At 41.2% G+C, this 14,180-nt stretch overlaps 1 pseudogene; it reads left to right on the top strand.

The window, feature by feature from the left end:
- LOC118918355 (myosin-16-like) overlaps nt 1-14,180 on the top strand; it is a 41,948-nt pseudogene that overhangs the window by 22,041 nt on the left and 5,727 nt on the right.

The raw sequence follows: 14,180 nt of genomic DNA, 5'->3' as shown, positions 1-14,180 counted from the left end.
TGGGGGCAGAGGGCAGTCCCAGAGCAGCGCACTAGAGAATGTTCCAGAAACAGCCACCACACCCAGATGATGGGAAGCCATGTGGGCCACAGGTGTGTCAGCGATGCCAGACCAGGTGGACACTAAGAGCTGAGGCTTAGGTGATGCCCCCAGTGCTCTCTCCAAAACCCCTAGAACTTAGAACCCCAGCAGGGAGATCCAGGATTAAATGAGATTTCTCTGAAGGCAAGGATGCTTGGTGTAGAAGGAGTTTGGTGATGGAGAAATCCAGACAGTCTCATTTCTTGGACATCTCTGGTTGTGGGCTGAGATTTGTACCTACTCCAAAGTGCTGTAGGTCCCTGGAAGTTCCTCTGGGTGGGCAACTGAGAAGTCTCCAACTGAGAAAGGAGATCAGAAAGGCTCTAATCTTCCCAACAGTGGTCTTGTGAGGTGGGTTTTGAGACCTGGTTGGGGGAAGGGGGCTGCCTGAGGAAGGCAGGCCTCTCATATAGGACTAATAGGCCTGGGGAGTTCCTGGGCACTGGCCCCAGAGCTGCTCTGTGCTTGCTCACTCTTTGTCATCTATAAAAAGAGAAGCTTGAGCCCACTGTTCTCCAGTGTCCAAGCCCAGAGGCTCCACAATACAACATGGAGTTTATCGGATCTCTTTTGATACGAGGCTAGGAGTGCCTGCTTCTGGCCCCAACAAAGGAATGTCTGTGCTGCATGCCGTGACCCTGAGAAGCTGGTAGTCTTCATATGCCTTGTAAACAGGAATATTCCTTTTTCAGAGGAGATAAAGGAACTGCTTGATCAGCTGGGTGGAGGACAGAGCATGCATGAGATGCAGAAATTGAAGAAAAAATTGGAGACTGAGAAGGGAGGACTCCAGGTGGCCCTGGAAGAAACTGAGTCTTCCCTGAAGGTAACCACATGGCCATCACCTCAGGGGCTGGACCCTTGACCAGGGACCACACACATGCTTGGCCAGACAGACTAATGTTTATATTCCTGGCAGGTTGAAGACAGCAAGGTGATTCAAATTCAGCTGGAACTGGCCCAGGTTAAAGCTGACATTGACTGGAAAATCCATGAGAAAGAAGAGGAATTTGAAGCTATGAGGTATGTGGTTGATGGGTTGGAAGCTGACTTTAGGTAGCATGATGGAGCAGAGTCCAGAAACCTAGGTCTCTGTCACCTACTAATCATGTGATCTTGAGCAAATAAGGTGAACCTCCTTGAATCTCAGATATGGCACTTATACTGATATGGCACTCTGGTTTACAAACACTTTAAAATACTGTATCTGTTACAAAAACCCATGAGATAATGAACCATAATAACAATAATTCAAAAATGGCAGAAGACATAAAAGACACTTCTCCAAAGATACACAAATGGCCAATAAGCACATGGAAAGATGCTCAATATCACTAGTCATTAGGGAAATGCATACCAAAACTACAATAAAATACTACCTCAGAGGGCGGAGCCAACATGGCGGCGTGAGTAGGACAGTGGGAATCTCCTCCCAAAAACATATATACTTTTGAAAATACAACAAACACAACGAGCCCTAAAAGAGAGACCAGAAGACGCAGGACAGTGGCCAGACTGCAGCTACACCAGCGAGAACCCAGCGACTGGTGAAAGGGGTAAGATACAAGCCCCGGCCCTGCGGGACCCGAGCGCCCCTCCCCCCAGCTCCTGGCGGGAGAACAATAGGCAGAGCGGGAGGGAGACGGAGCCCAGGACTGCCGAACACCCAGCCCCAGCCATCCGGGCCAGAGCGCAGACACAGTATATGCCCAGGGGGCCCTGGATACTGGGAGAACAGGGGGTAAGACCTCTGAGCGGGTGCTGAAGCTGATGCCCCTGTGACAAAGAAAAGCGGGGGCTTTTTGAAAGTCTAAAGGGACAGGGACTTAACAGCTTGACGGAAAAAACCCAGGTCACAGTACAGCAGCTGGAAATTACAGGGAAAACCGGGTGCACTAACCCCCTGGGCAACAGCTCTGAGACCCCTCACGGAGGCAAACAGTCAAGCAGCCCCCCCATCCATCACCCCACCAGGCGCTGCGAAAGCAGAGAAGCAGCCTGAGACAAATTCCGCCCACAGAAAGGGAAATTTCTCCCTCCCGGCCAGGCAAGACACAAAGACCCACTCTACACGCAATTACCCAACACAAGCCACTAGGGGTCGCAGTTGCCCCAGTAAAGAAAGGCCAGTAGTAAGTGAAAATTTTGGCCCTCCCAGCTGACAGTCAATAGCACCTGTCAACATGAAAAGGCAAAAAAATATGATCCAGACAAGACTAACCCAGACAGCTTCGGCATCTGCTACATCTTCCCCTGAGAAGGAATCTGGGGAGATAGATTTAGCCAGTCTACCTGAAAAAGAATTCAAAATAAAAGTCATAACCATGCTGATGGACTTGCAGAGAAATATGCAAGAACTAAGGAAGGAGAATTCAGAAATAAAACAAGCTCTGGAAGGACTTCAAAACAGAATGGACGAGATGCAAGAGACCATTAATGGACTAGAAAACAGAGAACAGGAACGCAGAGAAGCTGATGCAGAGAGATAAAAGGATCTCCAGGAATGAAAGAATTTTAAGAGAGCTGAGTGATCAATATAAAAGAAATAATATAAGAATCATAGGCATTCCAGAAGAAGTAGAGAGAGAAAAGGGGATAGAAAATGTCTTTGAAGAAATAATTGCTGAAAATTTCCCCAAACTAGGGGAAGAAATGGCCTCTCAGACCACAGAGGTACACAGAACTCCCATGACAAGGGATCCAAGGAGGGCAACACCAAGACACATAATAATTAAAATGGCAAAGATCAAAGACAAGGACAAAGTATTAAAGGCAGCCAGAGAGAAAAAAAAGGTTACCTACAAAGGAAAACCCATCAGGCTATCATCAGACTTCTCAACAGAAACCCTACAGGCCAGAAGAGAATGGCATGATATACTTAATGCAATGAAACAGAAGGGCCTCGAACCAAGACTACTGTATCCAGCACGAATATCATTTAAATATGAAGGAGGGATTAAACAATTCCCAGACAAGCAAAAGTTGAGGGAATTTGCCTCCCACAAACCACCTCTACAGGGCATCCTACAGGGACTGCTCTAGATGGGAGCACTCCTAAAAAGAGCACACAACAAAACATCCAACATATGAAGAAGGGAGGAGGAGGAATAAGAAGGGAGAGAAATAAAGAATCATCAGATTGTGTTTATAATAGCTCAACAAGCGAGTTAAGTTAGACAGTAAGACAGTAAAGAAGCTAACCCTAAACCTTTGGTAACCACAAACTTAAAGCCTGCAATGGCAATAAATTCATACCTTTCAATAATCACCCTAAATGTAAATGGACTGAATGCACCAATCAAAAGACACAGAGTAATAGAATGGATAAAAAAGCAAGATCCATCCATATGCTGCTTACAAGAGACTCACCTCAAACCCAAAGATGCGCACAGACTTAAAGTCAAGGGATGGAAAAAGATATTTCAAGCAAACAACAGAGAGAAGAAAGCAGGTGTTGCAATTCTGGTATCAGACAAAACAGACTTCAAAATAAAGAAAGTAACAAAAGACAAAGAAGGACATTACATAATGATAAAGGGCTCAGTCCATCAAGAGGATATAACCATTATAAATATATATGCACCCAATACAGGAGCACCAACATACCTGAAACAAATATTAACAGAACTAAAGGAGGAAATAGAATGCAATGCATTCATTCTAGGAGACTTCAACACACCACTCACTCCAAAGGATAGATCCACCAGACAGAAAATAAGTAAGGACACAGAGGCACTGAACAACACACTAGAACAGATGGACCTAATAGACATCTACAGAACTCTACATCCAAAAGCAACAGGATACACGTTCTTCTCAAGTACACATGGAACATTCTCCAGAATAGACCACATACTAGGACACAAAAAGAGCCTCAGTAAATTCCAAAAGATTGAAATCCTACCAACCAACTTTTCAGACCACAAAGGCATTAAACTAGAAATAAACTGTTCAAAGAAAGCAAAAAGGCTCACAAACACATGGAGGCTAAACAACACGCTCCTAAATAATCAATGGATCAATGACCAAATCAAAATGGAGATCCAGCAATATATGGAAACAAATGACAACAACAACACTAAGCCCCAACTGCTGTGGGACGCAGCAAAAGCAGTCTTAAGAGGAAAGTATATAGCACTCCAAGCATATTTAAAAAAGGAAGAGCAATCCCAAATGAACGGTCTAATGTCACAACTATCAAAATTGGAAAAAGAAGAACAAATGAGGCCTAAGGTCAGCAGAAGGAGGGACATAATAAAGATCAGAGAAGAAATAAATAAAATTGAGAAGAATAAAACAATAGCAAAAATCAATGAAACCAAGAGCTGGTTCTTCGAGAAAATTAACAAAATAGATAAGCCTCTAGCCAGACTTATTAAGAGGAAAAGAGAGTCAACACAAATCAACAGTATCAGAAATGAGAAAGGAAAAATCACAACAGATCCCGCAGAAATACAAAGAATTATTAGAGACTACTATGAAAACCTATATGCTAACAAGCTGGGAAACCTAGGAGAAATGGACAACTTCCTAGAAAAATACAACCTTCCAAGACTGACCCAAAAAGAAACAGAAAATCTAAACAGACCAATTACCAGCAACGAAATTGAAGCGGTAATCAAAAAACTACCAAAGAACAAAACCCCCGGGCCAGATGGATTTACCTCGGAATTTTATCAGACATACAGGGAAGACATAATACCCATTCTCCTTAAAGTTTTCCAAGAAATAGAAGAGGAGGGGATACTCCCAAACTCATTCTATGAAGCTAACATCACCCTAATACCAAAACCAGGCAAAGACACCACCAAAAAAGAAAACTATAGACCAATATCCCTGATGAACGTAGACGCAAAAATACTCAACAAAATTTTAGCAAACCGAATTCAAAAATACATCAAAACCATCGTACACCATGACCAAGTGGGATTCATCCCAGGGATGCAAGGATGGCACAACATTCGAAAGTCCATCAATATCATCCACCACATCAACAAAAAGAAAGACAAAAACCACATGATCATTTCCATAGATGCTGAAAAAGCATTTGACAAAGTTCAACATCCATTCATGATAAAAACTCTCAGCAAAATGGGAATAGAGGGCAAGTACCTCAACATAATAAAGGCCATCTATGAAAAACCCACAGCCAACATTATATTGAATAGCGAGAAGCTGAAAGCATTTCCGCTGAGATCGGGAACTAGACAGGGATGCCCACTCTCCCCACTGTTATTTAACATAGTACTGGAGGTCCTAGCCACGGCAATCAGACAAAACAAAACAATACAAGGAATCCAGATTGGCAAAGAAGAAGTCAAACTGTCACTATTTGCAGATGACATGATACTGTACATAAAAAACCCTAAAGACTCCACCCCAGAACTACTAGAACTGATATCGGAATACAGCAAAGTTGCAGGATACAAAATCAACACACAGAAATCTGTGGCTTTCCTATATACCAACAATGAACCAACAGAAAGAGAAATCAGGAAAACAACTCCATTCACAATTGCATCAAAAAAAATAAAATACCTAGGAATAAACCTAACCAAAGAAGTGAAAGACTTATATTCTGAAAACTACAAGTCACTCTTAAAAGAAATTAAAGGGGACACTAACAGATGGAAACGCATCCCATGCTCGTGGCTAGGAAGAATTAATATCGTCAAAATGGCCATCCTGCCCAAAGCAATATACAGATTTGATGCAATCCCTATGAAACTACCAGCAACATTCTTCAATGAACTGGATCAAATAATTCAAAAATTCATATGGAAACACCAAAGACCTCGAATAGCCAAAGCAATCCTGAGAAAGAAGAATAAAGTAGGGGGGATCTCACTCCCCAACTTCAAGCTCTATTATAAAGCCATAGTAATCAAGACAATTTGGTACTGGCACAAGAACAGAGCCACAGACCAATGGAACAGACTAGAGAATCCAGACATTAACTCAGACATATATGGTCAATTAATATTTGATAAAGGAGCCATGGACATACAATGGCGAAATGACAGTCTCTTCAACAGATGGTGCTGGCAAAACTGGACAGCTACATGTAGGAGAATGAAACTGGACCATCGTCTAACCCCATATACAAAAGTAAACTCAAAATGGATCAAAGACCTGAATGTAAGTCATGAAACCATTAAACTCTTGGAAGAAAACATAGGCACAAACCTCTTAGACATAAACATGAGTGACCTCTTCTTGAACATATCTCCCTGGGCAAGGAAAACAACAGCAAAAATGAACAAGTGGGACTATATTAAGCTGAAAAGCTTCTGTACAGCAAAAGACACCATCAATAGAACAAAAAGAAACCCTACAGTATGGGAGAATATCTTTGAAAATGACACATCCGATAAAGGCTTGACGTCCAGAATATATAAAGAGCTCACACGCCTCAACAAACAAAAAACAAATAACCCAATTAAAAAATGGGCAAAGGAACTGAACAGACGGTTCTCCAAAAAAGAAATACAGATGGCCAACAGACACATGAAAAGATGCTCCACATCGCTAATTATCAGAGAAATGCAAATTAAAACTACAATGAGGTATCACCTCACACCAGTAAGGACGGCTGCCATCCAAAAGACAAACAACAACAAATGTTGGCGAGGCTGTGGAGAAAGGGGAACCCTCCTACACTGCTGGTGGGAATGTAAACTTGTTCAACCATTGTGGAAAGCAGTATGGAGGTACATCAAAATGCTCAAAACAGACTTACCATTTGACCCAGGAATTGCACTCCTAGGAATTTACCCTAAGAATGCAGCAATCAAGTATGAGAAAGATCAGTGCACCCCTATGTTTATCGCAGCACTATTTACAATAGCCAAGAATTGGAAGCAACCTAAATGTCCATCGATAGATGAATGGATAAAGAAGATGTGGTACATATACACAATGGAATACTACTCAGCCATAAGAAAAGGGCAAATCCAACCATTTGCAGCAACATGGATGGAGCTGGAGGGTATTTTGCTCAGTGAAACAAGCCAAGCAGAGAAAGAGAAATACCAAATGATTTCACTCATCTGTGGAATATAAGAACAAAGGAAAAACTGAAGGAACAAAACAGCAGCAGAATCACAGAACTCAAGAATGGACTAACAGGTACCAAAGGGAAAGGGACTGGGGAGGATGGGTGGGTAGGGAGGGATAAGGGGGGGAGAAGTAGGGGGGTATTAAGATTAGCATCCATAGCGGGGTGGGAGAAAGGGGAGGGCTGTACAACACAGAGAAGACAAGTAGTGATTCTACAACAGGTTGCTACGCTGATGGACAGTGACTGTAAAGGAGTATATAGGGGGGACCTGGTATAGGGGAGAGCCTAGTAAACAAAGTATTCGTCATGTAAGTGTAGATTAATGATTAAAAAAAAAAATGCAGTTCCTATGTGGTGACCTCTAATGAGTTCTACACAATGATATAAAGGACATATAAAAGTGTAGGCAAAGGGTCTGTTTGTGTTTATACAGAGGATCAAAGCCTAATTTGGCTACCCCGAAAATGAACTAAGAAACGATATGAAAGAGAACTTCCAACATCAGCACTCTCTGGAAGACTCATGCCAGAAGATGATCATCAAAAAACCCCAACAAAGATCCACGCACTGCTACAGCTGTAGATGCACTCATCCCACCAGCTCCTGGACTTGCCATGGGAATGAAGGAGATATCTAAGCTGGCCTGTGCATACAGTAAAACAACAAATTTGACTGGATCTATACTGTTGGAACTCAACCAAGAATTAGGAGAAGTGCAAATTGTAGCGCTCCAAAATCTTACAACTACAGACTATTTACTGTTAAAAGAACATATGGGATGTGAACAGTGCCCAGGAATGGGTTGTTTTAATTTGTCTGATTTCTCTCAGACTGTTCAAGTTCAGTTGGACAATATCCACCATATCATTGATAAGTTTTCACAAATGCCTAGGGTGCCTAACTGGTTTTCTTGGTTTCACTGGAGATGGCTGGTAATTACAGATATGCTTTGGTTATGTAACTATACTCCTATTATGTTAATGTGTGTGCGCAATTTAAGTAGTAGCTTAAAATCTATACATGCTGAAGTTACTCTACAAGAAGATATGTCAAAGAAATAATCAATCTTCCCATGTTTTCTCCCGCCTGCTACTTCTATAGCTTTTCTTCTTTCTTCCTAATTACAACGAATTCTTAAATAGAATTCGTGCCTCATATCAAATTTACCGAGTATCATAACTCCTCCAAGTGGTAAAGATACCTCAAGACAAATGCTGGGCATAGAAGCCACAGGGCATAAATATGCAAAGAAATAAAAAGCTAACCATTTCAAACAATAAGGCTTCTCTCTCACTTACCAACTTAACATTTCCCTGTATGGCCCCGGAAGATGACTGGTTAGCCAGAGACGGGTAAGATTCCTCAAGGGAGGAACAACCTAAGACAGGCACAGTCGCAGGGGGGTCATCAGGTGAGAAATTGGGGATCAACAGAGGTGAGGCTTAGAACCTCACCCCCCCTGTTCTGAGAGAAATCTTCTGCATATGTGGATGTTTTATTGCCCTTGTCTAGCTTGGATTAACACATAGTCTACAGGCACACACCTGATCATCTACATTTGCTCTCTTACAACACTAAACTATGTTTTCTACCTTTATGTTGTATCTACCTACCACTTCAGCATCTTATTAAAAATAATAAAGAGAGAAATGTGGTATCCACATATAAATCAAGTATAAAAATCAAATGTGTATTCATATTTGAACTGACTGTTTATAGTTCATAATGCATGAGCAAAACCAAAAGTTTCTGTGATGACTGCCCTTGTACTGTTCACCATGTAACTTATTCACTATGTAAGAATTTGTTCTCCATGTAAGAACTTGTTTGTTATGCCTCAGAAGATTGGAGACTGACGAAAATTAGGCTTGGGGTGGATTAATGATTGTGCATTGAGCATTGACTCCCCTATACAGAATTTTTTTGTTGTTAACAACCATTTGATCAATAAATATGAGAGATGCCCTAACAACAACAACCAAGAAAAAGTACACACTTCCAATTGTAAAATAAATAAGCAACCGGGATGTAATGTATAGCATAAGGAATATAGTCAAAATATTGTAACAACTTGGTATGGTGATAGCTGGTACCTAGAATTATCATGTATATAAATGTTGAATCACTGTGTTGTACACCTGAAACTAATGTAATGTAATACTGTGTGTCAACTACCCTTCAATAAAAAATAATTATCTAAAAAAAAAAATAAATAAAATAAAATAAAATAAAATAAAATAAAATACTACCTCACACCCATTAGGATGGCTACTATCCAAAAAACAGAAAATAACAAGAATTGACAAGGACATGGAGAAACTGGAATCCTTGTGTACTGTTGGTGGGAATGTAAAATCGTACAAACTGCTGTGGAAAGCAATGGTGAGGCCCCTTACAAAGTTTTAAATAGAATTACCATATGACCAAGTAACTCTGTTTCTGAGTATATACTCAAAAGAATTGAAGGCAGGGGCTCAAAGAGATATTTGTACACCATTGTTCATAGCAGCATTATTCATAATGGTTAAACCATGTTAACACCCTAAGTGTCCATTGACAAATGAATGAATAAACAAAATGTGGTCTATACATACAATGGAATATTACTCAGCCTTAAAAATGAAGGAAATTCCTACACATGCTATAATATAGATGAACCTTGAGGACATATGCTAAGTGAAATAAGCCAGCCTTGAAATACAATTATTGTATGATTCCAGTTACATTAAATACTTAGTCAAAATCATAGAGATACACAAAATGGCCATCCTGCCCAAAGCAATCTACATATTTAATGCAATCCCTATCAAATTACCAACAGCATTCTTCAACAAACTGGAACAAATAGTTCTAAAATGCATATGGAACCACCAAAGACCCTGAATAGCCAAAGCAATCCTGAGAAGGAAGAATAAAGTTGGGGGGATCTCACTCCCCAACTTCAAGCTCTACTACAAAGCCACAGTAATCAAGACAATTCGGTACTGGCACAAGAACAGACCCACAGACCAATGGAATAGAATAGAGACTCCAGACATTAACCCAAATATATATGGTTAATTAATATATGATAAAGGAGCCATGGACATACAATGGGGAAATGACAGCCTCTTCAACAGCTGGTGTTGGCAAAACTGGACAGCTACATGTAAGAGAATGAAACTGGATCATTGACTAACCTCATACACAGAAGTAAATTCAAAATGGATCAAAGACCTGAATGTAAGCCATGAAACCGTAAAACTCTTAGAAAAAAACATTGGGAAAAATCTCTTGGACGTAAACATGAGCGATTTCTTCATGAACATATCTCCCCGGGCAAGGAAAACAAAAGCAAAAATGAACAAGTGGGACTATATCAAGCTGAAAAGCTTCTGTACAGCAAAAAACACCACCAATAGAACAAAAAGGTACCCTACAGTATGGGAGAATATATTCATAAATGACAGATCTGATAAAAGGTTGACATCCAAAATATATAAAGAACTCATGCACCTCAGCAAACAAAAAGCAAATAATCCAATTAATAAATGGTCAGAGGAGCTGAACAGACAGTTCTCCAAAGAAGAAATTCAGATGGCCAACAGACACATGAAAAGATGCTCCACATCACTAGTCATCAGAGAAATGCAAATTAAAACCACAATGAGATATCACCTCACACCAGTAAGGATCGCCACCATCCAAAAGACAAACAACAACAAATGTTGGCGAGGTTGTGGAGAAAGGGGAAACCTCCTACACTGCTGGTGGGAATGTAAATTAGTTGAACCATTGTGGAAAGCAGTATGGAGGTTCCTCAAAAAGCTCAAAATATTAATACCATTTGACCCAGGAATCCCACTTCTAGGAATTTACCCTAAGAATGCAGCAGCCCAATTTGAAAAAGACAGATGCACCCCTATGTTTATCGCAGCACTATTTACAATAGCCAAGAAATGGAAGCAACCTAAGTGTCCATTGATAGATGAATGGATAAAGAAGATGTGGTACATATACACAATGGAATATTATTCAGCCATAAGAAGAAAACAAATCCTACCATTTGCAACAACATGGATGGAGCTAGAGGGTATTATGCTCAGTGAAATAAGCCAGGCAGAGAAAGACAAGTACCAAATGATTTACTCATTTGTGGAATATAAGAACAAAGGAAAAACTGAAGGAACAAAACAGCAGCAGACTCACAGAACCCAAGAATGGACTAACAGTTACCAAAGGGAAAGGGACTGGGGAGGATGGGTGGGAAGGGAGGGAGAAGGGGGGGAAGAAGAAAGGGGACATTATGATTAACATGTATAATGTGGTGGGGGGTGCACGGGGAGGGCTGTGCAACACAGAGAAGACAAGTAGTGATTTTACAACATCTTACTACGCTGATGGACAGTGACTAATGGGGTATGTGGAGGGGACTTGGTGAAGGGAGGAGTCTAGTAAACATAATGTTCCTCATGTAGTTGTAGATTAATGATACCAAAATAATAAAAAAAAAATCAGAGACACAAAGTAGAATGATGATTGCCAGAGGCTGGAGGAAAGAAGGAGATGGGGGAGTTATTGTTTAATGGGTATAAAGTTTCAGTTTTACAAGATGAACAGATGGATAAGGAGATGGATAATGGTAATGGTAGTACAGCGTTATGAACGTATTTAATACCACTACACTGTACACTTAAAAATGGTTAGGATAGTACATTTTTGGTTATGTGTATTTTACAATTTAAAAAACTGGGGAAAAAACCCTGTCAGATAGGTGCAATTATCCCACCTAAGAGATGAGAATGACGACACCTTCCTCATGATTGCTCTGGGATGTGGTGGAGATTAAAGGAGGCTGGAGCTGTGAAAGCACATTGGAACCTACAAAGCCATACAGATATGTTACATTAATATTCATGAACTCTTAGAAAACATCCAACATGTCATGGAAAAGAACTGATTTGTAAGAATGCTAAGGAGTACTAGATTTGGAGATTTCTTTTTAATTCAGTGACCAATGCTGCTGTTTGAGGGTTCAAGAAATTTTTGGATTCATCACTAGGTTTTACACAAATATGATCTGTTGTGATTCTGAGATCAGCCCATTTGGGACTGTCCACACTGGCACCCCGCCTAACCTGTCTGCCTGAAATCTTCCCGCACCGTCACTTCTTGAGTTTACAACATCCCCACAATCACTCCTAAGAGGGCTGTAGGCAGAGCCACTGGGAGAAGTCCCATGACTCTGCAGCTACTATTGGGTGAAACCTGACCCCCACCTTAAATGTCTAGCTTTGTCACTGAATGTCTCTTGTGGGTGTCTGTTTGCAACAGTTTTATTGAGCTATAATTCACATACCATGCAATTCACCCAAGTTAAGGGAAAAAATTCAGTGGTTTTTACTTGTGCAATCATCACTACAGTTTTAGGACATTTTTATCACCCTCCCCCCAAAGAAACCCCATATCCTTTTGCAGTTGTGCCCCATTTCTCCCCACCCCACCCAACCCTCAGCCCTGGCAACGACTCATTGACTTTCTGTTTCTTTGGATTTGCCTGTTCTGGACATTTCATATCAATGGAATCATACACCATGTGGTCCTTTGTGCCTGGCTTCTTTTACTGAGCATAATGTTCTCAAGCTTCATCCACGTTGTAGTGTGTGAATCAGCAAGTATTTCATTCATTTTTATTCCTGAATAACATTCCACTGTTGGATAACACCACCTTTTGTTATCCATTCCATCAATGGATGGACATTGGGTTATTTCCACCTTTTGGTTACTATGAATAAAGCCACTATAAACTTTCATATCTAAGTTTTTGTGTGGACATATGTTTATATTTCTCTTGGATAGATACCTAGAAGTAGTATTTCTGGTCATGTGGTAACACTATGTTTAACTTCATGCAGAACTGCCAGATTTCTTTCTGAAATATTTGCACTGTTTTACATTCCCAGTGTATGAGGATGTCAATTTCTCCAAATCTTCTTCAACATTTATCATTATCTATATTCTTGATTATAGCCAAACTAGTGAATGTGAAGTAGTAGTATCTCACTGTGGTTTAAAATCACAGTTCCATGATGACTAATGTGTTGACTGTTTTTTTTTTATGTGCTTATTGGCTATTTGTATATCTTGCTTGGAGAAATGTATAGTCAAGTCCTTTGTCCACTTAAAAAACTGAGTTGTCTTTTTATTGTTGAGTTGTAAGAGTGCTTTATATATTCTGGATACTAGACTCTTATCAGCTATATAATTTGCAAATATTTTCTCCAATTCTGTGAGTTAATTTGCATTTCTCTGATGACTACGATGTGGAGCATCTTTTCATGTGTCTGTTGGCCATCTGAATTTCTTTTTTTGGAGAAGTATCTGTTCATATCCTGTGCCCATTTTTTAATTGAATTATTTGCTTTTTGTTTGTTGAGGTGGGTAAGCTCTTTATATATTTTGGATGTCAACCCTTTATCAGACCACCTACCTAGCGTCCTCCAGACACCCAGGTCCTGGCCTAGCGAGACCTTTTCAGACCGTGAACTCCCCAGGGGCAGGTCTACACCCCATACTCTTCCTCTGTGGCCTCCACCTCACTACCCCCACCCCAGCTCCCTGCTGAGTCTGATTTAGATAAGTCACAGCACCCTCAGGTCTAGCCAGCCCTGGGCCATGCCAGGGCCCAGGAAATGGGCTCAGCCTGGTCCTCGTGCTCCCCAGGACCTGCAGGTCCAGATGGACAAGGATGCATGGCAGCACGAGGAGCTGAGGGAACAATACAACGTGCAGGAGCGCCACCTGAGCCTCCAGCAGACGGAGCTGAAGGAGGGGCGCTCCAGCCTGGAGGGCAGCAAGCATTCCTGCAGGCTGTGAACAGGTGGTGGTGGAGATCACTGAGCAGCACAGCGAGGTCAATGCCCAGGTAGGATGGCAGCTCCCAGGGCGGGGCAACGGGGACTCACACTCAGGGCAGTCGGGTGAGGGCTGGAGAGCGCCCAAACCTTGTGGCTCTCCTCAAAACTCAGAGGCAGGAAGGGTCCCTGCTTGGCAAATACTG

The sequence above is a fragment of the Manis pentadactyla genome, chromosome 10 (genome assembly GCF_030020395.1).
Source record: "Manis pentadactyla isolate mManPen7 chromosome 10, mManPen7.hap1, whole genome shotgun sequence".
Lineage (NCBI taxonomy): Eukaryota > Metazoa > Chordata > Mammalia > Pholidota > Manidae > Manis > Manis pentadactyla.
Note: the sequence above shows the minus strand (reverse complement) of the source record. Positions and strands in the feature narration are given on the sequence as shown.